At 42.7% G+C, this 12996-nt stretch overlaps 1 protein-coding gene across 1 annotated transcript in view; it reads right to left on the reverse strand.

The window, feature by feature from the left end:
• CSK (C-terminal Src kinase) overlaps positions 1 to 12449 on the reverse strand; it is a 135522-nt gene extending 123073 nt beyond the window's left edge. The window contains exon 1 of the mRNA XM_069765707.1: positions 12054 to 12449. The gene's annotated coding sequence lies outside the window, so the exon portion shown is untranslated. The remainder of the gene's footprint in view (positions 1 to 12053) is intronic.
• Between the last annotated feature and the right edge of the window lie 547 nt (positions 12450 to 12996).

The following is a 12996-nucleotide window of genomic DNA, read 5'->3' on the forward strand; positions in this document are numbered from 1 at the left end:
TATACATACAGTGCCTACAAGTAGTATTCAACCCCCTGCAGATTTAGCAGGTTTAATAAGATGCAAATAAGCTAGAGCCTTCAAACAAGAGCAGGATTTATTAACAGGTGCATAAATCTTACAAACCAAAAAGTTTTGTTGCTCAGTTAAATTTTTATAAATTTTAAACATAAAAGTGTGGGTCAATTATTATTCAACCCCTAGGTTTAATATTTTGTGGAATAACATTTGTTTGCAATTACAGCTATTAATCGTCTTTTATAAGACCTGATCAGGCCGGCACAGGTCTCTGGAGTTATCTTGGCCCACTCCTCCATGCAGATCTTCTCCAAGTTATCTAGGTTCTTTGGGTGTCTCATGTGGACTTTACTCTTGAGCTCCTTCCACAAGTTTTCAATTGGGTTAAGGTCAGGAGACTGACTAGGCCACTGCAACACCTTGATTTTTTGCCTCTTGAACCAGGCCTTGGTTTTCTTGGCTGTGTGCTTTGGGTCGTTCTCTTGTTGGAAGATGAAATGACGACCCATCTTAAGATCCTTGATGGAGGAGCGGAGGTTCTTGGCCAAAATCTCCAGGTAGGCCGTGCTATTCATCTTCCCATGGATGCGGACCAGATGGCCAGTCCCCTTGGCTGAGAAACAGCCCCACAGCATGATGCTGCCACCACCATGCTTGACTGTAGGGATGGTATTCTTGGGGTCGTATGCAGTGCCATCCAGTCTCCAAACGTCACGTGTGTGGTTGGCACCAAAGATCTCGATCTTGGTCTCATCAGACCAGAGAACCTTGAACCAGTCAGTCTCAGAGTCCTCCAAGTGATCATGAGCAAACTGTAGACGAGCCTGGACATGACGCTTTGAAAGTAAAGGTACCTTACGGGCTCGTCTGGAACGGAGACCATTGCGGTGGAGTACGTTACTTATGGTATTGACTGAAACCAATGTCCCCACTGCCATGAGATCTTCCCGGAGCTCCTTCCTTGTTGTCCTTGGGTTAGCCTTGACTCTTCGGACAAGCCTGGCCTCGGCACGGGAGGAAACTTTCAAAGGCTGTCCAGGCCGTGGAAGGCTAACAGTAGTTCCATAAGCCTTCCACTTCCGGATGATGCTCCCAACAGTGGAGACAGGTAGGCCCAACTCCTTGGAAAGGGTTTTGTACCCCTTGCCAGCCTTGTGACCCTCCACGATCTTGTCTCTGATGGCCTTGGAATGCTCCTTTGTCTTTCCCATGTTGACCATGTATGAGTGCTGTTCACAAGTTTGGGGAGGGTCTTATATAGTCAGAAAAGGCTGGAAAAAGAGATAATTAATCCAAACATGTGAAGCTCATTGTTCTTTGTGCCTGAACTACTTCTTAATACTTTAGGGGAACCAAACAGAATTCTGGTGGGTTGAGGGGTTGAATAATAAATGACCCTCTGAAAAGACTTTTCACAATTTAAAAAGAAAAATAAACAAAGAAATAACATTCTTTATTCCGCAGCGCTTTACAAATTATAGAGGGGACTTGTACAGACAATAGACATTACAGCATAACAGAAATACAGTTCAAAACAGATACCAGGAGGAGTGAGGGCCCTGCTCGCAAGCTTACAAACTATGGGGAAAAGGGGAGACACGAGAGGTGGATGGTAACAATTGCTTTAGTTATTCGGACCAGCTATAGTGTAAGGCTCAGGTGTTCATGTAAAGCTGCATGAACCAGTTACCTGCCTAAGTATGTAGCAGTACAGACACAGAGGGCTAATACTGCATAAAGTGTATGAGAACATGATGCGAGGAACCTTTTTTTTTTTTTTTTTTATTATAAATAGGCCACACAGGGATCGTTAGGTTAATGCATTGAGGCGGTAGGCCAGTCTGAACAAATGAGTTTTTAGGGCACGCTTAAAACTGTGGGGATTGGGGATTAATCGTATTAACTTAGGTAGTGCATTCCAAAGAATCGGCGCAGCACGTGTAAAGTCTTGGAGACGGGAGTGGGAGGTTCTGATTATTGAGGATGCTAACCTGAGGTCATTAGCGGAGCGGAGGGCACGGGTAGGGTGGTAGACTGATACCAGGGAGGAGATGTAGGGTGGTGCTGAGCCATGGAGTGCTTTGTGGATGAGGGTAGTAGTTTTGTACTGGATTCTGGAGTGGATGGGTAGCCAGTGTAATGACTGGCACAGGGTAGAGGCATCGGTGTAACGGTTGGTGAGGAATATGATCCTGGCTGCAGCATTCAGGACAGATTGGAGCGGGGAGAGTTTTGCAAGAGGGAGACCGATTAGTAGAGAGTTACAATAGTCCAGACGAGAATGAATAAGTGAAACAGTCAGAGTTTTTGCAGAGTCGAAATTAAGAAAAGGGCGAATTCTAGAAATGTTTTTGAGATGCAGGTAAGAAGAGCGAGCCAGTGATCGGATGTAGGGGGTGAATGAAAGGTCAGAATCAAGGATGACCCCAAGGCAGCGGGCATGTTGCTTTGGAGTAATGGTGGAACCGCACACGGAGATGGCAATGTCAGGCAAAGGTAGGTTAGTAGAGGGAGAGAACACGAGGAGTTCAGTTTTTGACAGGTTTAGTTTCAGATAGAGGGAGGACATGATGTTAGAGACAGCGGTAAGACAATCACTGGTGTTTTCTAAAAAGGTCGGTGTGATATCGGGAGCAGAAGTGTATAATTGGGTGTCGTCAGCATAGAGATGGTACTGGAAACCAAATCTACTGATTGTTTGTCCAATAGGGGCAGTATACAACGAGAAGAGTAGGGGGCCTAGGACTGATCCTTGAGGAACCCCAACAGTAAGGGGAAAGTGAGAGGAGGAGGAACCAGCAAAACATACAGTGAAGGATCGGTCAGAGAGATAGGAGGAGAACCAGGAGAGAACGGTGTCCTTGAGGCCGATGGAGCGGAGCATAGTGAGGAGGAGCTGATGATCCACAGTGTCGAATGCTGCAGAGAGATCCAAGAGAATTAGCATGGAGTAGTGACCATTAGATTTAGCCGTTAGTAGGTCATTAGAGACTTTAATGAGGGCAGTTTCAGTAGAGTGTAAAGAGCGGAAGCCAGATTGAAGAGGGTCGAGAAGAGAGTTATCTGAGAGATAGCGGGTAAGACGGGAGTGGACCAGGCGTTCGAGGAGTTTAGAGATGAAGGGAAGATTAGAGACAGGTCTATAATTAGCGGCACAGTTTTGATCGAGGGATGGTTTTTTAAGTAATGGATGTATGATGGCATGCTTAAATGAGGAGGGAAAAATACCGGAAGTGAGGGAAAGGTTGAATATTTTTGTTAGGTGAGAGGTGATATATATATATATATATATATATATATATATATATATATATATATATATATATATATATATATATATATATATATATATATATATATATATATATATATATATATATATATACACAGATAAGTTTAAAGCTGTGCTGTAATGAACAGCACAGCTTTAAACTTATCTGTGGGTGCAGAGCCTTCAGGGAGCCCGTCCACCGGCTATCCTCAGTCCATAGATTCAAACAAAAAATAGGCAGCACTCCAAAATCTTGAATGTCTTGTGCAGTTTATTCAGACCCACATGTCTTAATCACTTAATTAAGACATGATTAAGACATGTGGGTCTGAATAAACTGCACAAGACATTCAAGATTTTGGAGTGCTGCCTATTTTTTGTTTGAATATATATATATATATATATATATATATATATATATATATTATATATTGTATATATATCACGTACATACAGTGGTGTGAAGTAGTGTTTGCCCCCTTCCTGATTTCCTATTCTTTTGCATGTTTATTATACCTTAATGTTTAAGATCATACTAATTTAAATATTAGACAAAGATAACACAAGTAAACAAAATACAGTTTTTAAATGAAGGTCTTTATTATTAAAAGAAAAAGAAATCCAAACCTACAGGCCTCTGTGTGAAAAAAGTGATTGCCTGCCTGCCATCCCCCTTAAAACATTAATTACTTGTGGGTTATCACATCTTGGGAAGTGGTGTTAAAATTCCCTAGAAACAAGCACGCCTGATTACTGTCACACCTGTTCTCAAAAAAAAAAAAAAAATCACTTAAAGGGACTCTGTCACCTGAATTTGGCGGGACTGGTTTTGGGTCATATGGGCGGAGTTTTCGGGTGTTTGATTCACCCTTTCCTTACCCGCTGGCTGCATGCTGGCTGCAATATTGGACTGAAGTTCATTCTCTGTCCTCCATAGTACACGCCTGCGCAAAGCAATCTTGCCTTGTGCAGGCATGTACTATGAAGGACAGAGAATTAACTTCAATCCAATATTGCAGCCAGCATGCAGCCAGTGGGTAAGGAAAGGGTGAATCAAACACCCGAAAACTCCGCCCATATGACCCAAAACCAGTCCCGCCAAATTCAGGTGACAGGTTCCCTTTAAATAGGACCTGTCTGACAAAATGAAGTAGGCCAAAAGGTCCTCAAAAGCTAGACATCATGCAACGATCTAAAGAAATTCTGGAACAAATGAAAAACAAAGTAATTGAGATCTATTAGTCTGGAAAAGGTTATAAAGCCATTTCAAAGCTTTGTGACTCCAGCAAACTAAGTTAGAGCCATTATACAAAAGTAGAGAAAACATGGGACAGTGGTGAACCGGCCAGGAGTGGCCGACTGACCAAAATTACCCTGATTAGATATTCATAATACAGACTGCTGACAGGTCACTGACCTACCCGCTAGTTTGCACAATGAATATATGTGCATAGTGAAGAAAACAAAACGCTTCTGAAGGCCGATGCCGGCCGTGGCTCCTGCACTGCAGCATAATCGCATGTGTACTGTGCAATTAATCCCTTTTGTTTATTTAATTCAGTGAGATAAAAAAAGGCAATGTGAAAATAGCGCCTGCGCAATAGCAGCTATCGGTGTGTATAGAGATCTGATAGCTGCTATGGTGCAGGTGGCGGCATCTTGCTGGAGAAGGGGAGAAAAAAAATTTCCTCCTCCAAGATGGTGCCACCCGCGCATGCACAGTAGCAGCTCTCGGAGATCGCCGACTGCACGGGTGGCGCTATCTTGGAGGAGGAAATCTTTTTTTTTTTTTTTTCTCCAGCAAGATGGCACCGCCGATGCAATAGCCGCTATGGGATCTCTATACACACAAAATAGCTGCTACAGCGCAGGCGCCATTTTCAAATTGCTTTTTTTTTTTTTTTTTTTTAACTCGCTGAATTAAATAAGCAAAAGTGATTAAGTGCACAGTGACCATGCGGTTATGCTGCAGTGCAGGAGCCACGGCCAGCATCTGCCTGTAGAAGCAATTTTTTATTTTTTTTATTCAGTATGTACTGATATTCATTATGCAAACTAGGGGGCAGGACAGTGAGGGAACGGTGACCTGTCAGCAGTCTGCATTATGAATATCTAATCGGAGCACCTCATACACGAACCCCGCCTTAGGGAACGATAAACTCATTAACACAAAAGTGAAAATAAATATTAAGAAACAACCACAAGACGGATTTCACCACCAGGTATCATTGTAATCAGTACAACGGCGCCGACCTGACACTGTCTGTAGGTTACTGTGCACAATCCTGCTGACAGGTTCACTTTAATAATAAAGACCTTCATTTAAAAACTGCGTATGTGCTTACTTGTGTTATCTTTATCTAATATTTACATTTGTTTGGTGATCTGAAACATTTAGGGTATGTGCAGACGTTGCGGATTTCCTGCGGATCCGCAGCGTTCTTTACCGTGCAGAAACGCAAGTTATTTACAGTACAATGTAAATCAATGAGAAAAAAACCTCTGTGCTAATAGTGCGGAAAATTCCTGCAGAAACGCTGCGGATTAAAAGAAGCAGCATGTCACTTTTTTGCGGATCTGCAGCATTTTTGTACCCATTCCATTATAGAAATCCGCAGGCGTAAAAATGCAAATCCGCACAAAATCTGCACAGAAAACGCACCTGCGTTTTCTGCCAAGAGATGCAGAAATTCCTAAGCCTAATCCTCAACGTGTGCACATAGCCTTAAGTGTGATAAACATGCAAAAGAACAGGAAATCAGGAAGGGGCAAACACTTTTTCACACAACTGTACATATATACACACACACAATATATAGTTCCAAACTCCTTGTTCCAAATAGACAGGGGAAAAAATAAAAATAAAAAAGGAACGCACTCGGATGACTTATGGGTAGGAGAAGCTTAAATTTGTTTATTTTATTTTTTTTTTTTGCTTACAAGATAAATAGATTGCACACTGATGGTAAAAACTAACACAGACCGAAAACATGAAATCTGATCTGGAACACTGATGAAAAAAAACTGCCCATTTTTTCTCATATCCAAATGATGCCTAGAGCTGGCCAGAATGCAGATGATTGATGGTACATTTGTCAGACTATAAAACATGTCATAATAAACTGGCAGATTCCCATCATCTGTGCCCCAGCATAACCATTACCCTAGAAAATACAGGTAGAAATGTCAGCAACTCAAACTCCACCCAAATCGCTAAAGGTACCGTCACACTGAGCGACGCTGTAGTGATACCGACAACGATCCGGATCGCTGCAGCGTCGCTGTTTGGTCGCTGGAGAGCTGTAACACAGACAGCTCTCCAGCGACCAACGATGCCGGTAACCATGGTAAACATCGGGTTACTAAGCGCAGGGCCGCGCTTAGTAACCCGATGTTTACCCTGGTTACCAGCGTAAAAGTAAAAAAAAAACCACTTCATACTTACCTTCCGCTGTCTGTCCCTCGGCGCTCTGCTTCTCTGCCCTGTGTAAGCACAGCGGCCAGAAAGCAGAGCGGTGGCAGCCCTGCGCTTAGTAACCCAATGTTTACCCTGGTTACCAGTGAAGACATCGCTGAATCGGCGTCACACACGCCGATTCAGCGATGTCTGCAGGGAGTCCAGCGACGAAATAAAGTTCTGGACTTTCTGCAGCGACAAACGACATCACAGCAGGATTCTGATCGCTGCTGTGTGTCAAACTGAACGATATCGCTAGCCAGGACGCTGCAACGTCACGGATCACTAGCGATATCGTTCAGTGTGACGGTACCTTAACTATAGCACTAAGTGGTAAATTCACAAGACAATTATTTGCCCCAATTATCACAGCTGCTGAGCAAAAAAAATACACCAGGAAGGGAAAATAAACCATATTCATTCAATTGCATTTCTGTTCTTAATGATGTACATTATTCTTGGGTGTATAAAATGCAGTATGACAGGGCACAGAGCTGCTTGCTTGTTCACTACTTGGGCTCACACAAGGTCAGGTACCTATTCTATAACGTACATGTACCCCAATTTAGCATACTGTTCAAACCAGGGCTGTGGAGTGGGAGATCTGGAGTCTGTGTCCAGTTTGGTAGAGTCAGTATTTAATGGAAAGAGTCCAAAAATATATAATACATTGGGCACAGTAGTATAATGCAGGATGTGCTGTAAAGGTTTCCATATGAATTTGGGAAAGTTATGAAATGTCCTATAAATGTCTGTTCCTGATCTAAGGATCTCGGCTTTTAGCTGATGTGCAGCACTTTATGCACATGCTCAGTGGTGACCAGTTCTGTGGGGTCAGAGTCGGGAGTCAGGGGAATTGAGTAATCGGAGGTTTTGGCTTACCGACTCCACAGCCCTGGTTCAAACAGGGAAACGCATTGAACCCTCTAAGGAAGTAACATTTATTTTGTTTAACGTTTTTCTCACCAACGTTCATCAAGCCATTTGTTTATGGGCTTTGTTTTGTTTTTTTAAAGGCATCATTCTGTAAAACTTTTAATAGTATTTTTGTAATTTTTTTTTATAAGGAATCACAGTCCTTATAGTGCATATATTCCCTGAATTAAAGGGATATTCGGGTAACAAGAACTGATTACGTATTCCCAGGACAGGTGATAACTTCTAGATTGCAATCTCGGCAGTCGGACACCAATCAATGGATTGCAGGAATGGGCAATTTTATTCCCTGACTGAAAGGCTCAACTGCTCCACCACTCATTCTCTATGGGACTGCTGGAGAAAGCTTCCCGACATCCACCAGCTCTATAAGGAACAAACAAAGCGACAGTCAAACATGCACAATGGACTTCCATTCAAAGGGATCTGAAAGTGTCTCGCTCTGATGATTGGTGGGGGCCTCGGTGGTTGGACCCCCAATGATACATAAACTAGTCCCTTTCTTATTGGCACAACATAATTCTGTAGTACTGGAATATCCCTCTAATTCAAGGAATTTAAGCACCTCATTTTTATTTTTCTGCTCTTTTTACCCAAACACAAAAGAGGAGAACTTCTTTCTGGGTCTTCACTTGGCTTTGAATGAATAAGGGGGAAAAAAAACTCATTTAGATGGTATGTTAAATACTTGGGATGTTACCTTCAGGATATGCTCTCCTCCAATGATTAGACCTGTGTAAAGAGCACTGCACAGTGGACCAGTGCATGAGGATGTGCTTTGTACACGACTTATCCACGTGGATCTATAGGGCGAATTCAGATGCAACAGGTTTGTTACAGAAACGTTCATGATTGTCCTATTTCTCAGAGTGGGGCTTGCAGAAATCCATGTGCTGCTGCCAGATGTATAAAACTGACTGGCGGTCACAGTAAATATGCTGCATGTGAATTATACAGAGATTTTAACTACAGTAAGTTGTTCACATCGTGTTTATTTTCATTACTTATAGGGGTTGTCTACAACTTTGATATTGATGAAGGCAAAAAAAAAAAAAATAGTTCATCAATATCTGGTGGAGGTTTCAACAACTATTTTCAGACAAAAGGAAAATGTGTGAGGAGAGGCTTTATCCAATTTTAACATTTATCAGCTACCTTTTGAGATTAGTAGGGGCCCTTATCACTTGGCACAGACTTAACAGCCTCCTACGGAGGCAAAGCCATATTAGGACACAGTGCGTCTGTTGCAGACCAATTACTCTAATGTAATGATGGAGTGTGGCTATTCCTCTGTAAGATCTGTGTTAAACATGTGGATTTACTGCTGATTTGCCCAACATTCTGTACACTGTGTGCAGATCTATTCTGAGGCTGGATGGCGGCACATGGAGCCTTATGATTCCAACAGACGCTGCCACTCCGTGTAACGCCTTATAAAATGGGGGTCTTTTTTGGAACAGATGTCCTCTATACATTGATGTGATTTTTTTTTTGTTCCCCATAACAGAACATGTTCTGGTTTTGCACACATAGATAACAAAACCGCCACAGCCTGTGCAACCCCAGTTTTAGCGCATTTTTTCTGACTGAAATAGGTATATGGAAGAGCATGGTCAAGTGTGTCATTTTTGTTGTTGTTTTTTTAACATTTTTTTTTTCTGCTGAAAAAAAAAAAAAATGCTTAATTTTGCAGTACCAGCAAACAAAATTAAGATTTCTAAAATCTCACTCACATGCTTCGTGTTTTCCTTGCGTTTTTTTTTTTTGTTTGTTTGGGTATTTTTAGCTGTCGAGTGTTTTTTGGAGTCACACATTCAAATGAATGGAGGAAAAAAAAAAAAAACATTAGCCAAAGCGCACAAAAACAATGGTATTGTATGTAGCTTCTTCCTGCGAACACTCTGGTTTTTGGTGCAGGAAAACAGCTGCATGCGAATATATCCCAATATTGCCGCCACGTACGTACTCTTCCATTTGATTTCCCTTCTACAGACAACTGGCTTACATTGGCACTCAATGAGATTAGAACTATTCTGTGTGGGAAAGAGAAGGGAAATTAGAAATAAACTGAAATCAGAGAGGACAATCTCTGCACAGAGCTATGGACCATGATGGTGCTATGTAAGGAAATAAGTCATAGTACACAGGAACTAGTAAAATGCTCACATAAGATATCACATGCCATATTAGGCTTGAATCTAAAGAAGATATACAGAGCAAAAATAACTCAACAGTAATGACAGCCTTTCTAGCCTCTACCAGGCTGGACAGCTGGAATTTCAGAAAGTGCCCAGATAGTGAGTGACATGGACATCCCCGGGGAGCACACACTGACAGCCACAGACCTTCCCCTCCTCAAGATAAAACACTGCCCTGCCATTGCAGTACTGGCAAGAAGCGAGGCTGACGGGGATGCCCAAGGCAACACACAAATGCTGCCTGTCTTCTTTATGAGACACAGAAGAATTTTGTAATTACCGAAAATCTAAAGAACTGTGATGCAACAACTGGTCCCATATATATTTTTAACATCGAACCGGCCAAAACACAGTAAATTACTGAATGTCTACTACATTTTTGTAATAAAGGGGGGTACAGGGTTATGATCCCTTTTAAAAAAGCAGCATGCTTTGGCTAGGGTATTTTTTCTGGAGTTTGCCACTGGTATCTATATGGAAAACAAATAACAGCAGTAAAGAACTTGCATGTTTTATTAATTACAAAATGAAAAGAAAAAAAAAAAAAAGGTTTGCATATCAGGACACTTTTTCTAGAATAATTTTATAAAGCACCAATAGCAGAGGCCTCGATTCACCAAGACTGGCATTTTGCTCCCCATTCTTGATCAACGGGGCACTGGATTAAGAGGTGTCAAATTAATCAAGAGACGTGTGCCACCGCAATAGACGGGCCTCCGTTACATTTCTGTCAAAATTCATGCCACTTTGTGGAGTTTATTATGATACATTTTTGGGCCATGCACCCAACACCCAGATCTTTTTGCCCATTTTTTTTTTAAAAAGTTGTCAACAGGTCAAGACAGATGTAAAAAAGGACAAATGTCAGACAGTTTAATGCTCGAATACAACTTTGATTGAGAGGCAAGCAGATTACCGTAGTTGCAAACATTTCTACAATTCCCCCAAACTTCAGAATGATGTTTGTAAAAATCTATTTGCCACAAAAAAAAAAATGCCGCTTATAAGTACGGAATAAAATTGCAGTTGCAGATTGTTGACAGATTGTTATTCACCTCATTAAAGGACAATTTCTCAGTTGCAGAATTTTTTACCAAAAGTCCCAGCACACAAACTTAACCTGAAAATTGGTTTGACTCCTAGGACTCGAGTAATTTTCTATTATCGTCTACCAAAGTTCTTAATATCAGGATGATTAAAATGGTTGTCCAAACAAACTATCCCTCCCAATATATAACCCAAGGAGAGACAAGACACTGTGCAGGACAGTATACTTGGCGTAGGCCATCAATACCTGATCCTAAGGGTCCAATCCTCATCACTTCTGGCAATCAGCTCTTTAATGGAGCCGTTACCACGGCTAAACACCAGGATCTCGTTAAACTGGTGGAGAATTGTATCTCCACCAAACTAAACATTGATAATAACCTATCCATAAAAAGCCCATTCATTTAAAAAACCCTTTTATATTTTATATAAAGGATCTTTCCAAATCCAAAATACATTGTCCACGTCAATCAGAAGGTCGCATCATAAGGAATCCTCCATTGATATATTCCAGATAGTGTTTCTGTAGGATCTCAATGAAGAAATAGTTATTGTCCTTGGTTGACACAAGTGGGGATCCAGTGCGGAGACCCCATCAATGGCTTTAGATTACAAAAATCATCTGCACAACAAATACAAGAACTAGAATTGCATCACTCTCTACAAGAGAAATTTGAACTATTTTTGCAAATATTCTTCAACAATGTCAATGGTAAAAACATCAGACGTGCCAATCAAAACTTGCCATGTAGGAGCACAGCATCTAGTAAAGACATCGGTGAATTTCCAGTCCAACCGGACTCTGTACATCACGCGATTTACTGTACAGATCATGAGTACAGACAAAAAACGGATGACGTTACAATCGGAGCGTTCAGATTATAGAAAACTGGAAATTAATCTGATCAATAACAGGAGATGCCTCGGTCACCTTTGTGTCAGCGCACACAATTACTAGCCAAGATGGACCGGGACAAGCCAACGATCTGGACAGGACTCCCACCATTGTCTGCACGGCCACCAAATCCGGGGTACATGTCACCAAGCCCAGCATGATGGCTGCAATGGGAGCAGTGCACATACAGCACACACACAATGCAGGCTTGTCAGCCACACACAGCCTCACCTGGAGGGACGGGTGTCCAGGATCTCCCATTGATTTGGGGCGACGTGTGGAGGTGGAATGGGGGTGAGGCAGGAGAACACCGCAGGGATGAGAGAGGGTGCACCCTATGCTGGGAGCAGGGCGGAGGGGGTGGGCTGACACCGGGAACATGCAGAGTGCTGCGGACAATGCGTGCAGAGCACGGGGGTCCACAGCCCCGGGATGTATGGGGCTACAATAACGGGGCAGGACAAAGGCAGCGAGTCCTGGCGATATCCTCATGTACGGAGCAGCCCGGTACGGGGACCGCTACAGGCTCGGAGCAGCAGACAGGCCTCCGTTCAGTTGTCTCTGCAGACGCGGCCCTGACAGAGGAAACGGTGCCAGGTTCGACCACCGTACCGCGCCTGCGCAGCCAGAGCGGGGGTGCAGGGCGTGAACCGCCCCTCCTTTCTCCTCCACATTGTGGATGGCAAGATGCGTCTGGACGTCTGGTTGGCGGGTGACGAAAATTTAAGGCGACGAAGAAACAGCGACCGTTCAGAGTGTAGAGGCGACGTTATGGCGATTTTCGGTCCGGTGTGTGAGCCTGGGTCACTCTAAAAGGCTATGTGCACACGTTGGAAATGTGGTGCAGGATTTTCTGCACTAAATCTGCATCTGCAGATTTGATGCAGTTTCTGCGCAGTTTCTATGCAGTTTCTGTGCAGTACAATGTAAATCAATGTGAAAAAAAAGCTGTGCACATGGTGCAGAAAAATCTGCTGCAGAAACGCTGCAGAACTGCACAAAAGAAGTGACGTGCACTTCTCTGAAATCTGCAGCGTTTCTGCGCAGATTTTTCTGCACAGCTTTTTTTTTCACATTGATTTACATTGTACTGTAAGGCTATATTCACACTTTGCGGATTTTGCTGCGGATCCGCAGCGGATTTGACCGCTGCGGATCCGCAGCAGTTTCCCAT

Source organism: Ranitomeya imitator, chromosome 4 (genome assembly GCF_032444005.1).
Source record: "Ranitomeya imitator isolate aRanImi1 chromosome 4, aRanImi1.pri, whole genome shotgun sequence".
In the NCBI taxonomy this organism is placed as follows: Eukaryota; Metazoa; Chordata; class Amphibia; order Anura; family Dendrobatidae; genus Ranitomeya; species Ranitomeya imitator.